The sequence below is a fragment of the Typopeltis vanoorti genome, chromosome 6, assembly GCF_054136105.1.
Source record: "Typopeltis vanoorti isolate ZY-2024b chromosome 6, IOZ_Tvanoo_1.0, whole genome shotgun sequence".
Taxonomy (NCBI): domain Eukaryota; kingdom Metazoa; phylum Arthropoda; class Arachnida; order Uropygi; family Thelyphonidae; genus Typopeltis; species Typopeltis vanoorti.
This window is the reverse complement of record NC_143554.1, coordinates 42,137,463-42,157,471: the sequence shown is the minus strand read 5'-3', so window position 1 is coordinate 42,157,471 and position 20,009 is coordinate 42,137,463. Positions and strand designations below refer to the sequence as shown.

Sequence of the window (20,009 nt, the reverse complement as noted above, 5' to 3'; positions counted from 1 at the left end):
AATGTAAAACCCATCTCCTAGGAGATGTATGATGTTATATATTATGGTGGGAGGTCACTACCCAGACCGGTTTCGATCTTTATTGAGATCTCATCAGTGAGTAGCTAGACCAAAATAATACTAAAGGTATAGCGAAAAGAACTTATATACTCTGCTATATATGAGTTGTCAAAAAGGTGCACCCATAAATTATTATTTAAAATAAAGAGCCAATAGGCTTCATTTGCTTCATAAAATGTATTTAATAATTAAACTTTTTTTCAAGTTTTTGTAATTAAAAAAAACCCCACATTGTTTCAAAATCCCATCTAACGCCTTTTTATTCCCATATAGGGAGCAGGCGAGTTAGATAAGGCCGTTTAGCCCTATCTAACTTTTGGAGACTAAGTGGACAGTACACAAAAAATAACGCGCGCAAGCATACAGTATATCTGTAGCGACACTGCTCAATGAGCAGTGTCGGTTTCGACATTCTGACACTGCATTAGATCGCAGTGCATTTGTTTCGTGTTACGATAATTGAGAAAATATAATTCATTTCATATTTTCAACAGTGACGCTCGTCATAATTCAGCCTTGTATTTATAATAAATAAATAATTATATGTTATTTTAACAAAAATAAAATAAGATTTACCAAAAATATTTCACACACACACATTAATAAAAGTTTCGTATCACAAAAATAATGCGCACAAGCTTACAATTTATCTGTAGCACGTAACGTGTCAGATTCACTTGTTATGTGCGGCGACAAGTGCAAACGAATATCGGCGAGTCTAGCTGGAACTGACCGAATGTGATAATTCCGACACAGCGAACAAATGCACTGCATTAAATCGCAGTGCGTTTCTTAATCTAAAGCGTTAATCAAACAATTTCAATTATTAACTATTCAATCAATGTCGAAACATCAGCTGTAACCTTTAACATGTTGTATTGTATTTACATAATGTTGTAAGCATTGTTATTATTTATAAACACAAACAAAATTTAATTTTTTCGTTTTTTTCCTTGCGGGTGCTGTGGTGTCGCAGTGCTTATGTACAAGCTGCCACTGCGTGATACTATTGCAAGATGTCCATGCAATAGTAATAATAATAATAATAATAATAATAATAATTCCATTAAACCAAAATAAGCTTAATACCTCCTATTTGAATATCAACATCTCCACTGAGCATTTGAAAGAACAATAGGTTGATATTCTCCCTGATCGGAAAAGACCTGAGTTTGATAAGAATCAGATCTTTTCTGATCAGGGAGCATATCAACCTATTGTTCTTTCAAATGCTCAACGGAGATGTTGATATTCAAATAGGAAGTATTAAGTTTATTTTGGTTTAATGGAATTATTATTATTATTATTACTATTGCATGGATACCTCCATGGAGTTCTAAGATTAATTATGGTAGACCCATGTTGTCCACACAATGTCTATCATACCTTTCATTGAATCCATCAACAGACAGAACGCTCAAAGATTCCGACATCCCATTCCATTCATCCACTACTCTCCAAGCAAAAAAAAACTAGCTCTAGCTATTGCTAATCACACTCTTATGGAATTTCTAGGGAAGATCTCTCTTTCTAGCCAAGTGCTGAAATATTTCCTTTATATTGATCCTATAAAATCCTTTAAATATCTTATATGTTTCTATCATATCCCTGCTTTTTTGTCTATCAACCAAATTTTTCAAACCACAAACCTTCAGTTTATCCTCATATTCTGATTGCCTTGCTTTCTTGGGGACGAAGAAGTGGTAGAGAGGATCCAGAGGCCAAGAAGGTGAGGATCCTCTCTACCATTTCCTCATCCGCAAGAAACCAAGGCAACCAGACCCAAGCACAGTAATCAAGTCTGAATGTGGATGTATCAAGGCCTTATAAAGAGGAATAACAATCTCCTTATCTTTCTCTCTCTCTCTTTACTTAGTAGTGTGTTCTTCAATAGCCAAGTACTCCTATGAGCTTGCAACCTTAGCAACATGCCCTTTAAACCTCGATGCTCTATCTACTATCCCTCCCAAATCCCTAGCTTAATCTCTTTCCTGGAGTACAGTTTCCTCAATGTGGTACACAGCTTGTAATCTATTTATCTTAAAATGCATTCAAATTAAGTGGCTATTGAATCCAACATTATTTCAAAGCCGAATAGAGAAACTACAAGAGTTTCATGCTGAATATAGAAACTATAAAAGTTTCGGCGGATCCAAGCGTAAGCAAACCTTTCATGACAGGGCAACTCATAGTAAAGGTGGAGTAAACTCTGATCACTATCCTTAGTATTGCCCATAATGTAAAACACATCTAGGAGATGTATGATGTTATACATTATGGGAGAGGTCACTACCGGGAGACCGGTTTTGACCTTTTTTTGAGGTCTCGTCAGTAATCAAGCCAGACCAAGAATACTCAGGTTGAAGTGATGCAGAACTTATACTTTACCATACGAGTTGCTGAAAGAGGTGTCACATCACAAAAGGCACCAAGAATTACTGAAAAAGAGAGGCTTCACTTCGGCAATGCAAAATTATTCAAATTAAGTGGATATTAAATCCAACATTATTTCAAAGCTGAATAGAGAAACTACAAGAAAATGCATAACTTTATATTTCTTCACATTAAACTGATAGCAATTATCTTTTGCCCATACTGACCTATTTAAATCTTCCTGCAAGCTCTCCACATTGCCTTGAATTAACTATTGCTGTACTGAATTTTGCATTGTCAGCAAACAACTGAATATTTTCCTTGAGACTACTTCCTATATCATTTAACTACAAATTAAACCATAATGGTCTTGGCACAGAACCTTATAGCACACTACTAATCATCTGCTTTCTCCTGGATTATGGTCCTCCATATACTACTTTTTAGTATTTGTCCATCAATCACCCTCATATTTATATCACCAGTTTCATATCCAATCCCATTTGTTCTAATTTGCATAACAGAGTTCTATATGGTGTCCTGTCGAATGTCTTTGCAAAACCAACAAAATCATCGTAGAGCAATTCCGTTTATATAGCTCATCTCATCTCTCACTCTATTATAAAGTTAATAGATTGCTAAGGCATGATCAACCCTTTGCAAAACTATGCTGCCCTTCATAGAGTATCATATTCTTATCTGCCCATTCCTGAATTTTCTTTTTGAACAACTTTTCCACTACTCTTGAGATACTGATTGGTTTATAATTTGCTACCATAGACTTAGAATCTCCTTTAGGCAAAAGAATTATTTTGGCCTCCTACCACTCCCTTAGGACCTTGCTAGAGCTGAGACTTAAACAGCCTAGTCAAAGGCATTGCTAGTTCTCTTCCATATTCTCATAAAATGGGAGCTGATATCCTATATATTCCAATGTCTGTATTTACAATGCAATTTGTCAATACCTTAAGTACCTCCGAATCGTCAGCCTCTGTTCTCATATCAGTCATGTCACCTCTGCCATGGCAATATCCTCACTTGGATGATCCAGCCTTGCAAAAAGTGACAACTCAGTAGCTCAACTATTTCATCTGCTTCTGTCATTAAGTGGTGTCGTGAGGCAGGCTACCTCTATGCTACACCCTGTCTATGGTACTGGCAGTCAATCATACCACTTGAACTCATTCACTGTTCATGGTCTCAGTATCCTATCAGGCATCTGTGTTCTATAGTTCAACAACCTTCTATGCAAAGAAATTACTCCATACCATCTTGCTTACAACTTACTTTTGCAACTTCTAGGGATATCCCCTTGTCCTCATTCCTTCCCTTTGTTCTACTATACAAAAGAACTCCCCCAGTGTTAACTACCTTTGAACATTTTAAATGTCTCAATCATATTGCCTCTCGTTCTTCTTTCTACCAAACTTTTCACTCCACATTCTCTGTATTTATCCTCATAACTAACATTGTACAGCCCTGATATCAATTTTGTTATCTACCTCCATACTCTTTCCAAGGTTAATTTATCTCCTTCAAATTGTGGGGACCATATCTGAGCACAATAGTTGAGGTGTGGTCTGATCAGGGTTTTATACAATGGAATTACTGTCTTTATACAATGAAATCTCTCTCTCTGACCAGCAGAGAGAGAGATTTCTTTATACAATGAAATCTCTCTCTCTGCTGGTCAGTATTCTTCTCAGTATTGCACTAATTCTCTAGGCTACCTTTACCACTTTTTGCAATATTTCCTCTGAACTTTAAATTTTTAGCAATCATCACCCCAAGATCCTCTACCCTCCCCACTTCCTCTAGTGCAGTTCCTCCAATAGAGTATGCAGCCTCCCATCAATGTATCCCAAACTTAAAGACTTTACACTTAGTTCAATTAAACTGATACTCATATTCATGTCCATTCATCTAGCTTATTCCTCCTCAAGGGTTAAAAAAAAAAAAAATCACAGCATATGCATTTCCCTAATTGACCACTCTTGTTACCTTATTATTAAAGGCAATTGGATTACTAAAACATCAGCACCCATTGCTAACAAATCCAAAATCTTAACCACCACTGATGAAATAAAAATTAGTTTATGGTTTGACACTTCCATTTTACTGTCATCCTTATGCAATGGCACTATCTTACCCTCCTTCCACTCTTTGGGTACCTTTCTCATAGCCAGATTCTTATTGAAATGCCAACTCAATAGATATGTCAGTTCTTTTGCACATTCCCTAAAAATGTATTGCAAAATCACATTCAGTCCTGTTGCTTTATTAATATAGTATTTGAAACACTCTTGCACTTCTGAACCTTGAATTCTACCCATCCATCTAGTATTAAAAGGTGCTTCTCCAGGATGCAATATCCCAATAAAGTGTTCATTAAATTCTGTGTCCTCTGCATCAGATACTCTACTCCCATCTTTATCTAACAATGTCATTATTCTACCATTCCTCCTCCTCCTCCTGGCCACAGAATGAAAGAATTCCATAGAATTCTCTATGCTCCCTGGCTTATAGCAACATTCCACTAAATATCCTGTCCTGCCAACCTCCATCTCACACTATATGCTCTCAAAACCATCAGCACCATTGCCTCTCAAATCCTCCACTCTGAGAGGACACAACTCATCACTTATCATAAGCAATACTCCATGCTGTGTTTTCCTATCTTGCCAAGAAATGCTATACCCTGGTACTTCTATTTATGTCCATATATCATATTTTTTCAACCATATCTCACTGATCCCAATAAGTATTATATACTTGGTTTAATCCTTTATCCAAGTGTAAGCAAACAAAGTTTGTGCCTGAAGTACACTTGGATAAAGGATTAAACCAAGTATATAATTTCTTGGTATCTTTAATTTATATATAGCATAACCAAGTGAAAAAACTTCCAACAACTTTCTGTGATCCCAATAATCTTTGGACAGGCTGAGGCTCTCAGCATTACCAGTTCATCTTCTTTATTTCAAAATACTCCTGTCATTATTATAAAGAAACACCAGTTCATTGTTAAAGTTCAGAATGTTGCATATTTCTTTTCATCAATGTATCTTAGTAATTAATATTTTTGTTTTGGTATATGGAAGTGTGAAGAATCAATCTCACTTCCTAATTATTGAGGAAGTAATATAGATTTTTAATAATAAAAGAGAATTATCATAGCAATACACATATCTAGGATCTTATATGTGTGTCTAGATTTCAGTGTAGAAATCTGATATCACTTGCATCTGGTAGAACGACTCTTACAGTCAAGAGGCAAATATACAGTATGTATAAAATTTTTACAATGGTGCATACGTATAAAAACTTTCTTTTTATATCACCACCCTTTTACAAACTCCAAAATTTACCTACTCATAACCAGCATTACAAAGTGCTTGATCCTCTCCACATGATACTGAAAATTGTGACCTAATTTGAGCACAGCAATCCACATGTAGTCTGACTAATGCTTTATTCAGTGACACTACTGTCTCTTTATCTCTGCTTGTCAGTGTGCCCTCATCCCTACTTCAAACTACTGTCAGCTATAATGCCATATCGCAAATCTTATTCATCTCCCCCCCCCCATATGTTCAAGCTAGAAGTCTTGTTGAAAGGAATTAATGTCAGCATCATTCCTTATAACTTTGTCCAACTTGGATTCATCATCATCATCATCAAACAACTGAAGATCCTCCAATCAATCCAAATATCATTAGTCTTCCTTTTCTGATACTGGCCCACCATACAACAACTTGCTGGTATCCAATCCAATTAATCTACCCAGGCTGTTTTGGACACACAGAATAAACCATCAGAACTATGAAGAAATATCTCTGCACTTCTTTGAAACTGCATAGAAAACTGGCTACTCCTATTGGCCTAAAGACCATGCCCTCCATTAGCCATAAAAACTGCTTTCCTGGGATGAAATTTCCAAATTAAGTAATCATTGAGTTGGTCAATGATTTCTTCAACAAACAATTATTTCTCTTCCTACTTGACCATATAACAAAAGAGGTGTTTGGATTGCAATTCTTAATCTTTTTTTTTTCTTTCCCTGTACCTTACTAGTCATTTTCCTAGCATGAGGCTCATATTTTTTATGCAACTGCTCTCCACCTCTCTTTATATTTTTCCATAATCTCTCTTCTGTGTGCAGTTCCTGTTTGATTTCATTATTAATTCACTTAACCCCAGAATGAGTTATCTTCTTCACTTGAGATATGCAACTTGCAATTGGTCACAAGTGATATTTCTCCTTTTCAATTCTTTCATCCTTGGAACTGTTTCAAGCTGGTTTCTAAGATTATTTTAATCACCTGCCATATAATCCACACAAATTCCATTTTCCTTCATAATTCTGCATTCATTCTCCATGTCAACACTTTATCGGCCTTTTTCTGTCCACTGTTTGGTGAAGCCTCTCCCCCACAAAAGTCCTCCATTCAGTCCATCTATGCTAGGAAAACGACTAGTAAGGTACAGGGAAAAAAAAAAAAAGATTAAGAATTGCAATCCAAACACCTCTTTTGTTATATGATCAAGTAGGAGGAGAAATAATTGTTTGTTGAAGAAATCATTGACCAACTCAATGATTACTTAATTTGGATATTTCATCCCAGGAAAGCAGTTTTTATGGCTAGAGGAGGGCATGGTGTTTAGCAAAGCCAATAAGAGTAGCCAGTTTTCTATGCGGTTTCAAAGAAGTGCAGAGATATTTCTTTATAGTTCTGATGGTTTTATCTTATGTGTCCAAAACAGCCTGGTTAGATTAATTGGATTGGAGACTGGCTTTCTGGACAATATCAGCAAGTTGTTGTATGGTGGGCCAGTGTCAGAAAAGGAAGGCTAAAAAAAAGGAAGGCCGAAAAAGAAAAAAAAGATTAAGAAATTGCAGTCCAAACCCCTCTTTTGTTATATGGTCAAGTAGGAGGAGAAATAATTGTTTGTTGAAGAAATCATTGACCAACTCAATGATTACTTAATTTGGATATTTCATCCCAGGAAAGCAGTTTTTATGGCTAGAGGAGGGCATGGTCTTTAGCAAAGCCAATAATTCCAGAAATTCCATTCACTTATTACTGCATGCCACCTTCCTCTTCCCAATTTATACTGATGTCATTAAAGTCTCTTGTAATGATCCCTCGTTTTGCACTTGCCAAATTAGGCTGCCTTAAAATATGCTCTTTGCCTTCATTAATTCCCTAGTCTATAATAACAGAGTACTAAATATCTTGTTCTTTCCCTTAAAACCATCTCCCCAAACTTATTCCCTCTGAGAGGAAACAATTCATGATATATAGCTCCCCACCAGGGCTGCATTAAGGTTTTCGTAGGCCCTGGGCACTCTTGTATTCGACTCTCGCCCGGACGTACCAATAGGGACAGACAAACTTCTGAAAACTGTCCTATTGACCTCAAAACGTGCATATCTTAAAAATCGAAAAAAAAAACCCTTAAAATTATTAATGTAATTTAATAATGTACGATGCTGATTTTTGAATTTTTGTGAAATCGCCGATCCGATCGGTTCGGGGCAGATATACTGTGTGGAGTATTACGGCATTGGTTGTGCTCTGTGATTATTATTATTATTATGTGACACCTCCAGGGAGTCCAAAGACTCATTTAGGGAGAGGGTGTCAACAGCATCGAACGATTGATTCTCTTCTAACTGCTAACCGTCTCAAACTTGCTTAACTTTTCACTGAGCCATTAGTAGCATAGGCTCTACCAATCGACCAACCTTATAATCAAATGTATCACTGTGCTGGACAACAATCAGTAATCTGAATTCCTGAGATGAATTTCGAATTCAAATGTTTTATCCAATTATAGACAGATTAACAAAGGAGATCGATAAAAGACATTTAGGAAAGACGATATTTCCTAAAGGGAATTATAGACAGCTTGTCTATAATTCCCTTTAGGCCAGATTTGACTTTCTTACTGATAAATCAATGTTAGAAAATGAAATTGTCTCCGAAGCAAAGACTCTAGTCCACATATATATAATCAAGATTTAGAAGATTCTTTTGTGGACAAATTTTTATTATTTTCCAAATTATTTCCAGAGTGCAAAACAGTATCAGAATTATTGTCAGCACAAATTGAAATACAAATATTGCACTTCGAATTTACTTGTCAATTTTGGGGACGAATGCAGAAGATGAACGTGTATTTTCAACATGAAATCATATAAAGAATCATTTGTGATCTGGATTATTTCAGTCAAAATCATCTTTTTTATCAGTACTTTCTATAGAAAGTGAAATATTAAACCAATTGCCCGTTGACGAAATTATAAGAGAATTTGCGAATAAAAAATGCCGCAAAGTAAATATACCTCAATAACCAATCTTATATATTGTGATTTTTATTTAACAAATACAGTACTACATTACATAAGGGAGATTAAGTATTAGGCGGAGACGAGGGGATATGATAGAAACATTTAAGTTACTAAAAGATTTTTTATTAGCTTGATGAAGGGGAAATATTTCAGCAGTGGGATAGTGGTGGAAGAACAAGTGGTCATCCCTGCAAATTAAGAGTGTGGTTAACTCTTAATTTGGAAGACTTTTTCTTAATAATGGAAAGTTAATTCTTAATAATGGAAGACTAGATTTTTCGCTTGGAGAGTGGTGAATGAATGGAATGCATTGCCTGACTCAGTTGTAAGTGAAAATGTAAATGAGTTCAAGAAGAGATGAGGTATGATAGATATTGTGTCGATAGTTTGGATCTCCCGCAATGAGTCTTCTGACTGTATGGAAATACCTGTGTAATAATAATATTAATAAATGTGATTTTTTTTTTTTTTTTTTTTAGAAAATGTGATTCATGATTGTTTGTTTTCAAGAATTGTTGTTTAATCAACCTATTTCCAGGGGCGGCTCGTGCATAGGCAGTACTGTGGAACTGCAGCAACCCCAATTTTTCTCAATTAAAAAAAAAAAAAATTCTTGATATATAAATATATTTATTAATTTATTTGTATTTGCTTGTAATATTTATCATCAACAATCCTATACAATTCTCTTATTTTGTATAAAAAATAATAAAAATCCATCTTGTAGTACTTAGGAGGGCGAAGGATGCTAGCGGCACTATGTTTATCACAGTGTCATATTGCTACCCGCGCAAGCATGTACACGTCATAGTGAGATGCGAGCTATTAGCGTAATGTGGCACTGTCCATCGCGCAGTTCCAGTGCTGTTTATATGCAGCTTGCACCAGTAGTAGAGTGTTCGTAGTGCTTATCGTGTTTGCTCAGTCTTACATATTTTTTATTTACTTATTTGACAAGGATAAATTAGCTAATTTTAAGGAATAAATTGCCTACAGAAAAAATAAAATTGACCACTGAATCATATCTCATGATTAACAAAGATCATGAAATATGCTTTGAACTTCGAGTATTCTACAGTAGACCTGACATGCATAATTATTGTGAATTAATTGACTTGTTAAAATTTATAACAGAAAATAATTTAGATTGTGTTTTTAGTGAAATTACTGTATTAATAAAAATTCTCTTGACAATTCCTATGACTACACCAGAGCCAGAACGCTGTTTTTCAACATTAAAAAGAATAAAAGCATTTCTGAGGAGGACTGAATCAGGATAGGTGAAATGCACTTGCGATGATTTCAACTGAGAAAAAATTCTTCAACAGTCACACAAACATCAAGGAAAAAGTTATTGACGTTTTCGCTCGAAACAAAACAATAATAAACAATATATTTTAATGAAACAAAATAAGAATATATTTTATTTGTAAGTAATTTTTAATTATACTAAACTGTATAATTTTATTGATAATAAACATTATTTTTCATGTTTAATTTTTTTTTTAAATTTTTACCATAATTTTGATATTTTATCCAAACACGTATACACTGAGAGCCTGTGTAGCTCAGTGGATGTGGTGTTTGCACATCACGGTGCTTGACCGCACAAAGGAAGACTTCTTGGTTTCGAATCTAGTCGGTGACTAGAAGAAAGTTTTCTAAGCCTTTTTTCGACTGGTTCCCGAGTTAATCGATCTCTCGCACGGGCAAGTGGATTTTTTCTCCCAGAAACTAGGGTTTTTCGTTCCCTAAACTCAAGGAAATCGACTGTAGAACCCACATTATTTCAGCCATTAAATACGAGTGTTAGGATTAAGGACCACGAGATGGCGGCGCTTGTTGAGCCGTCTCTCTTCACTGCGAGCCGCTTAATTAGTGATAGCCTTGGGCCAGCTATCTCTGATTGGGTACCACTGGAGATTGAACTGCCAACTCAGTCTCCAAAAGTTAGATAGGGCTAAACGGCCTCGCCTACTCCCTATATACGGGAATAAAAAGGCGTTAGCTGATTTTTTTTTTTTACATATACACTGTACTTACAGTGTGTATATATATATATTTGGAAAGTTGAAGCACCCCACGATCTCAAGCCACTGCCTATTTCTATTTATAATTTTTATGCATGAAATATAAAATATCTTTATTTAAATTTTGTTTTTCTTCCCAACTCCTGTAAAATTTTTTGTTAATCCTGTTGTGCCTAATTGATAAGGCAGCCCTGCCCACATCCTTTTTCCCCTTCGTATCCAGTTGAAATATATTATATCTGTCAGGACATTCCTTGCTGTTAATCACATTTCAAATTGAACAATCTTTGGAAAGGCTGAGGTGCTTAATTCCACCAGTTTATTCTTGATGCTCTAGGCATTTGTATAGAGAAGCATCAGTGCATTATCACTATTTCTATACCTACTATTCTCCCAGACTGTTTGACTCTACTATTATACCAAACATTCTCATATCTCTCAAGTAACTACCCCAACAAGAGTCCATCCCTGCTGCTATCCCACCCTGGCACTTTTGGGTTCTCTGCCCTAACATTCTCACCTCTCCCCAGATGGCTGCATCCTTCTATGTTTAAAGGCGGCCGATCTCTCTCACACACAGCTCTTCTTTCAACTCCCTGCACTCCGGGCAGGGCTCCAGAAATAAAACTTAAATGCAGTTGACTATTTACTACCATAAAATATACACAATTCTATTATAAAAAGTTAAAATTTATCAGACCTTACATACACAAACACGTCGTATCGATTGCATAGTAGAAATATTCTGAGGAGAATAATATTCGTGAATACGGCGAAAAGCTCAGACCCAGAACGCCAAATAACTTCTGTGTATCGTTAATTTTCACACATCGAAATCTTTCAACAATCGGGAAAGAGAATACCGCTGTTTATGACCGATCATAAAAATTGCCTGTAAGCCGATTACAACAATGAGCGGCGTATCCTCTGTTCTCAAAACTGAACGAAATAACATCTGTGTTGCAAATGTCAGTGACCAATCAACAAGGAAGTATAAAGAAAATTTTTCCACTGAAATTGAAGATCAAAGTAGTCTGAATCTGGTTCTCAAATCTAGTAATACTGAATACTTTCTTCGCAAGTTCATATTGCAGTGTGTAAGTGCTTGTTCTGAAACCAGAGTTCCGTGATTTTTTTTTTAAAGTAATAGGAATACAGATTTAAATTCTAATATGAATAAGGTAGTATAGCGGAACTACAATACGCCAAAAACTATGTAACGCATATTCACAATAATGACCGAAGCATTTCGCTTCATGCATACATTGTCACGCGAGCTGAAAAATTTGGTTTCCTAACCGTTGTTAACGGTTTACTGTATTCTTTCGTTTTTTTTTTTTTTTGCATTTATTATTATTTTCTTTCACCTTTTTTAGTCTTGACATGATGATCTTACAATCAGAATAAGTTTTTATGTATATTTAAGTATATAAAGACCAAATATGAATAGTCTTAATGATGGTTTGTTGACGCTTTAATTAAATTAAACTTTAATTGATGTTTAATTAATTAACAATTAATTATCAATTGTTAATTAATAATAAAAATTAGCTAAATTACCAATTAATTATTAATTAATATATTACAAAATAACCAAGGTATTCTGTGAAAATTTCAGGATTTGTGAAGTGTTCCGTTGTAGAAAAAGTTTGAGAAACCTTGCACTAGGCTACCATAAAGTAATCATATTGCTGCTTCTTCGTTATCGATGCATGATCGTTACACCTGTAAACCAGGGGATTGCAAACTGACGGCCTGCGACCTTATTGAGTTCCTTTCTAAAAATCAAATGTTTCCAACATCCTGCGGGGATTAAAACAGAAAAAAAATCAAACTTCTAAATCTTTTATGACAGCTTTAAACAAAAGTAAAACTTATTACTATAATTCTTTGTACCATGTTTCTATCATCAAATGTCGGTAACATTGAATGGAAGTTACTTGTCACGCAGCCATTTTAAGCCACGCGATACGATGTCAAAAAGTTACAGGTTACCGTTGTAATATGATAGTGTGTTAATAAAAAGTTACCTCAATAACTTATATATATATTTTTTTTGCCCATAACAATGTCTGAATTTAAAGTCAAAAAAAGAAAAATAGATCAAGAAGGCAGAACTTTTCAAGAAAAATGGGAGAAGGCATACTTCTTTGTGGAAGTAAAAAATATTCCAACATATTTGATATGTAACTAAGTGTCGCCGTGGTGATAGAATATAACATAAAACGCCATTATGAAACAAACCATAAGAACTGTGATAAATATACAGAAAAGATGCGTGATGACAAACTTAAGATTTAAAAAATTAACTGAAGTTTCAACAGAGGATATTTTCGTTATCACAACAAGTGATGCTGCTGTTAAATGTAGTTACGTCATAAGTAAAATAATTGCTCTGGCTTCGAAACCTTTTACTGATGGAGAATTTATTAAAAACTGTATTTTGAATGTAGTCGAAATTATATGTCCAGATAAAAAGCAAGCATTTCAAAGTATAAGCTTATTAGGAAATACAGTTGCGGAGCGTGTTCCGCAACTGTATTTCCGTGAAAAAATAAACAGTTTTGTAGCGCTTTCCATTGCAGTTGACGAATGTACAGACATTAAATACTTCTCAGCAATATTTATTCGTGGCGTTGATGACAATATGAATGTGACTAAAGAACTATTGAATATAGTGCCTATGTCATGAACAACGACAGTAAATGAATTATATTTGTGTATTGAGAAAAGTCTTGAAAATGCTCACGCGAACTGGTCAAAATTAGTAAGTGTGACTTCAGATGGGGCTCCTGCTATGGTTGGTGTTAACGTCGGACTTGTTACAAAATTTCAAATGAAAAAGGAAATGTTGTGCAAGGACATAATTAAATCGTTTCATTGCATAATACACCAGGAGTGTATTATGCAACGATGTCATGACTGCAGTAATTAAAACAGTAAACTGGATGTTGGATGAATTGGATCACCATACAGCAGTTTGCTATATTATACGGAGGTTAGGTGGCTTAGTCGTGGCGTCGTTTTAAAAAAAATTTTTTGAACTCTTAAAAGAAATTGATATGTTTACTTCATCCAAAGGAAAATTGATTCCTCAGCTCATCGATGAAGATTGGTGCAAAGACTTGGCCTTTGTAATTGACATAACAAGCCACTTAAACACTTTGAATACTGCTCTGCAAGGACGTGAAGAGCTGATATGTCATATGTATGATTCAATTAGGTCATTTCTGGCAAAATTCTATCTTTGGCAAACCCAGTTGGCAAAGAATAATTTAGCCCACTTTCCTACACTTAAATCGATTTCTCGAAATAATAATGATGCTGAAAAGTACATTCCTCAAATTGAAGAATTGAAAATTGAATTTGAAAAAAGATTTTCTGATTTCAACCAGTTTGAAAATTAATTATTATTATTCAGTTCACCTTTTTTAATTAATATTGAAAATGTTGACGAAGAATTACAAATGGGAGTAATTGAACTCCAGTGCAATACTGAACTAAAAAATAAATATAACGAAGTTGGCATACCAAATTTTTATACTTCGGCTGCAAATATCCCAAATATAAAATTTATTGTGCAAAAATGTTGTCAATCTTTGGAAGCACCTATGTATGTGAGCACTTATTTTCAATTATGCAAATTATGCAATTGGCAAAGAATATTTGTGTATTGAGAAGTCTTAAAAATGCTCACGCGGACTGGTCAAAATTAGTAAGTGTGCCTTCAGATGGGGCTTCTGTTATGGTTGGTGTTAACGTCGGACTTGTTACTTGTCTGTAAATGTTTTATCACGGATAAAAGATTCTAGATTAAATGCACTACTTCATATTGCAACACGAAATGAAAAAGCAGATATTGACATGTTAGTACAGAGGAAGAGATGTCAGGTTTCAGGATCAAAATCAAATTAAAAAAAGGACTTGTAGATAAAAATCTTTATTTTTGTAAGTCAAAATTGTATTTAAATAATTTTCTTAAAGTATGAATAAAATGTAATTGGACTTATATTTTTAAAATTTAAAAATAAAAATGGTTATAAATTTAAAATTTAAATGGTGGTGTAACTGTTTACGTAAGTGGTAAAGGCCAGGAAACCAAAGGGCCTTTGTTAGAGCCTTTCTTTTTTTAGTTTATGTTTTGGTTCACAGAATAATATTGAATACGCCCCGCATCTGATATACATCTAATTGACTGGCCCTTTGCTGCGTTTGAGTTTGAGACCACTACTGTAAACAAATATGAATTTCTTTTTCACATTATCTTTTCATTTTTGATGTCTAGTGTTAGTAATACGTATAACATCTACAGTGTTTTCTATCATATAAGACAATATTGATGTAGGTAATGACAGGCACGATTCATCTTATAAGTAGACGACGTAAACTTAGGATATCGATAAATACAGTACAGTACAGTACTGTACTGTAAATGTTAAACGTATGTTCTCTTCCTTATGATTTTCTTTTCTCTAGCTTACTTTATTGTAAGAATACAGTATATAATACATAATATGTGTTAATCGACTGTTTTGTCATCGATAAGGCTTCCGGTCAACAGTAGGCTATTAGTAGTTACGGTAAATTTTTGGGAGTCAAAGTTATACGCGGATTTTCGAACAACGCGGAGGATCGGTTCCCCTAACTCCAGCGTTGTTCAAGGGTTAACTGTATATTAGCCACAAATTAATTTTACTCGCTCAAGGTATTACTGTTATTATGTAACACCTCCAAGGATTCATAGTGGGAGGGCACGACAACTGGGATAATGCTATATTATAATCGCGCACCTACTTAAGGGATAAAGATGTATATATATATGTGCTACAGCATTTAATTTTTGTGTTTATAATTACTGGTTTATTTTGGTAATGAAATTATATTGTGAAAAAAGTACAATTAATCGTAACGAGGGGAAATCCTTATATGGGCATTTTCATTTGAAGGTGAGTTAGCTGATCTTATACGGAGGTAGCAGGGTGTTTTTCTCCTGGAAACTTGGATTTTTCATCTCATCTCGCGTACAGACAAACCGGCCTTCAGAACACACGCAATTTACAGACAAAAATACTGTTGTTCGTAATGATAGTAGTGTCGTAGGAGAATAAAGTAGTAGCGGAGAGGGTGCGATGTATTTAGTGAATGAGTCCTTGAACGTGTCATGTAATAATAATATCCCATCCCCTCAGTCATACGGCTGGTGGGGATAGCTGTATGCTACCATACTAGGGAGATGATTATAAGCAAGGTGGTTTCCCGTTGTCTCCCTTGCCGTAGTGTATTTTATGGCAAACGATCTCCTGTGTTCACGGGACCGTTTGCCTGATTTGAGGGATGAAAAACGGAGTTACCTGGGAGGGGGGGGAACGCTCTCCCTCGGTCTGAAACCATTAATAATCTATTACAAATCATATGTACTGTATGCGTAAGATTAATTTTGAACTAAATGAATGTATTGAGTTGATTAAAATTTTATTTATTGGAAATGATAACTGATTTAAATGTATTCATAATATGAAAAACTTACATGTTTTCTCGAACCTTCAAGTGTGCGAGATTTACCTTTACAAGTAAAGCCTCGTAACTATAATCCATAAAGGCGGCTGATTTTTCTAGATTCATGACTGAAACGAAAACCAGATGTGAAACCCGTAATGGAGTGAAAGAACACAATATATTCTGTCTTCAGAAAACTGATGGGATTTTTGTAACTCGATAACGGATATTTCTGAAGTGTTTTATATAGTGTCATCTTTGTGCAGGGGCCATGCTAATCTTCTCTGTATCGTTCCAATTTTAATATATGTACTGCCGAACAAGTACAAAAAAATGTGGAATGCTTCAAAAAAGGTGAAATGCTTTGCCGGCCTGGTTGGCTGAGTGGTTAGTGTATCCGCTCTCCAGCCAAAAGGCTGTGGGTTCGAATCTTGCCGTGGGCATGAATGTGTGTGATTGTCTGTGAAAAATACTAGTGGTGGTCGACAGTAGATGGTGTTGGTGTAGATGATGCGGTTGGTGGATGAAGTTGAGTGGTAGAGACAGAGAGTTGTAGAGTAGTAGCCCTCCCTCGATGAGTCTTGGACTCCCTGGAGGTGTCAAATAATAATAATAATAGTGGGAGCTCCTGTGATAAGCCTTTTCACTCCATGGAGATTGTAATAATATCAAAAAGAAAAACATTTAAAAGTGATCAAATGTTATGTTATGACAATGAAAACAATTCAACTGTAGGGAAAAGAAGATATGGAAGGTTGAGTTTTTAATTATTATTACTATTAGACACCTCCAGGGTGGTCCATAGACTCATCGAGGCAGGGCACCTGCTCTATAGCTCTCTTCACCACTCAATCCACCAACTACAACTAACAGCAACTATACCAACGCCATCTACTGCCAACCACCACCACTAGTTTTTCCACAATCACAAACATCCATGCCCATGGCAGGATTCGAACCCACAGCCTTTTGGCTGGAGAGCGGATACGCTAACCACTCAGCCAGCCTTAGTTGTTTTTTTTTTCATAGTCTTTCATACAGAAAGAAAAAATAAAGTTCTGAACCTTAAGAGATAAAAGGATGGAAGAAAGTGAAGATGACTGGTTTATGTTATGATTTTAGAGAAAACTGGCAACTAAAATCCCAATTCTTCAAAAGGGAATTCCTGTATTGTTCGATTTCAGATCAAGATGTTTTATTTCCAACTTTTTGGAAATAAAAAAAAAAACTTTAAAAAAGTAAAAAAATTGTAAATGTAGAATAGAACTGCCAATGTAGATTTTCTTAGAAGAAAAAATAAAAATATAATATATCAAAAGAAAAAAAAACGTAAGTCATCCATTTTAATGTTATGACAATGACCAAACAACTGTATGGGAAAGAAGATATGTAAGATTGAGTTATACATATGTACAGCAGTGAACAAATTAATCCGAACACTCACATTTTAAAGAAAATATTTTAATTTGCAAGAAAATAATTATAAAAATTTAAATTCAACTTTACTTAATAATTCTTGTGTGCTCCTCTGTTCATAAGTTCATTAATTCACTTTACTTTTATATTGGATTGTATTAAGTTATCCATTGTTTCACAATTTAATTTTCCAAGTTTCTTTTTCACTATGACCCACAAATTTTCTATTTGGTTAATGTCAGGAGAGTTATCTGGCCACTGAAGCAATTGGATGTTGTGAATTTTGAAGAACTTTAACATGTAATAATGACCTACCAACTCCTTAAGCTACACTTGAGGAGCTGGTAGGTCATTCCTGCTCCTACCTTAAAAAAAAAAAAATAAACACACACACACACACACACACACACACACACACACACACACACACACACACACACACACACACACACACACACACACACACACACACACACACACACACACACACACACACACACACACACACAGACAGACAACACAACACTTCAACAAAATTAAAAAATTACACTCAACAACAAAAATGTGTTAGTCAGCTTTCATATAATTGCCCTTTTCACTAATGGCACGATCAATGATACTATTCTTCTCCTACAGAATATATTTCCATCCAATATCACAGTCTTCTTTGCCATGTACTCCAGGTATTTCCTGTGTGGCAAAATAATTTCTAGTTGCAAAAAGAGGGCATGCCCATGGGCTCACCACTTTTCCTTTTATAGCAAACTTTTACATGGAAGACTTTGAGCAACAAGTTCTAGATTCAGCAAGCCTATAGTCCAAAGAATCTGGCTCAGATATGTTGATGTTATTTTTGCCATTTGGTCCCACAGTCACAAAACATTAAATGCATTCTTAAGCCACCTGAACAAATGACACAAACATATCCAGTTTACCATTGAGATTGAAAACAATAACTCTTTTCCTTTTCTAGACACTTGTCACATGTGTTCCTTCAGGCTGCCTTTCATTAATGGTCTACCACAAAACTTACACACACACACACACACACACAAAAGTTAATACCACTTTCCAATACCAAACCTAGGGGTCATCAACACTCTCAAACATTAGAGCCCTTAACAATTTGCTCCAATTTGCAGGCACTGAAGGAATATGAAATTCTTAGCCAAATTATTATAAAAAATAGATGGAACAAAAAAAAAAGTTCACAAGATCCTCCAATAATACTATTAAAAGCACACAAACACAAAAAATTACAACAAGATTGCCATAGCCATGCATTAGGGGAATATCAGAAAAAATAGAACACTACATAAATACAACATTAAGGCACCCTTCAAACCCTTGCAAAATTAAAAAGTATACTCAGGTCATTCAAAGATCCCCTTCCCTACAATTTTCCCACCCAGGGATTTACAAAATTCAGAGCACCTGCAACCTGCAATACATAGGGAGAAACAGGGCACTCCATCTCAATAAGAAAAGGTTAACATAAGCGGCACATGAAATTCCTCCACTGTGGTAAAACAGACATGTCACAGAATCATCTGGAAAAGGACCACGTCCCTGCACCACACCAAAACCTGGTTTGAAAGAAATTTCAAGGAAGCTTGTGAGATACTGAAACATCATCTGAATCTCAACAAGAATAACAAGGTAGTAATGGCCAGTAGATGGCGCTGATGTTGATGATTGGTGGTAGCGGTTACGTGTAGTGGTGGAGACAGAGTTGTACAGTAGGTGCAAGGAGGTTTCTACATTTTGCGGGGCCCTGTGCGAAATGGAAAAGCGGGGCCCCTGAATGTTAGTAACATTTATGGAAATTTTAAATGGAAGAATATCTTGTTAATTAATTAATTTAATTAAATATAAAAACTATTTCTGCACATAAATAAACAAGTATGTTCTTTAGCATCAATTTAAGTAAAGGGAAAAAATTAGTTAAAAAATAAATGTGTTTGTATGTACATGATATATTATTTTATTATGTAAGTACACATTATCATATAAATACGCCAGAACAATGATTTATTTAATAATATAAATAATAAATAATAATATAAAAAGAATATCCATTTTTACTATAAAGAATGAAATATATGTATAACAACTTATAAGATTTAAAAGAAATCTTAATGTTAAATTTTATTTCACCTAATGCGCTTATCAATAAAATCATTTATAACGCTATCAAAAATCACATTTTTTGCAATTTCATGCTCTATAGATATTATTGCCAGGGACGACAAACGTTCTTGAGACATAGAAGATCGCAA

General features: G+C 34.9%; 1 protein-coding gene and 1 pseudogene across 1 annotated transcript in view; one reads left to right on the top strand and one right to left on the bottom strand.

The window, feature by feature from the left end:
- The window catches only part of LOC150105405 (uncharacterized), a 180,328-nt gene that overhangs the window by 102,588 nt on the left and 57,731 nt on the right, over window positions 1-20,009 (top strand). The gene's annotated exons all lie outside the window — the stretch shown is intronic.
- LOC150105406 (U6 spliceosomal RNA) lies at window positions 16,541-16,641 on the bottom strand (annotated as a pseudogene).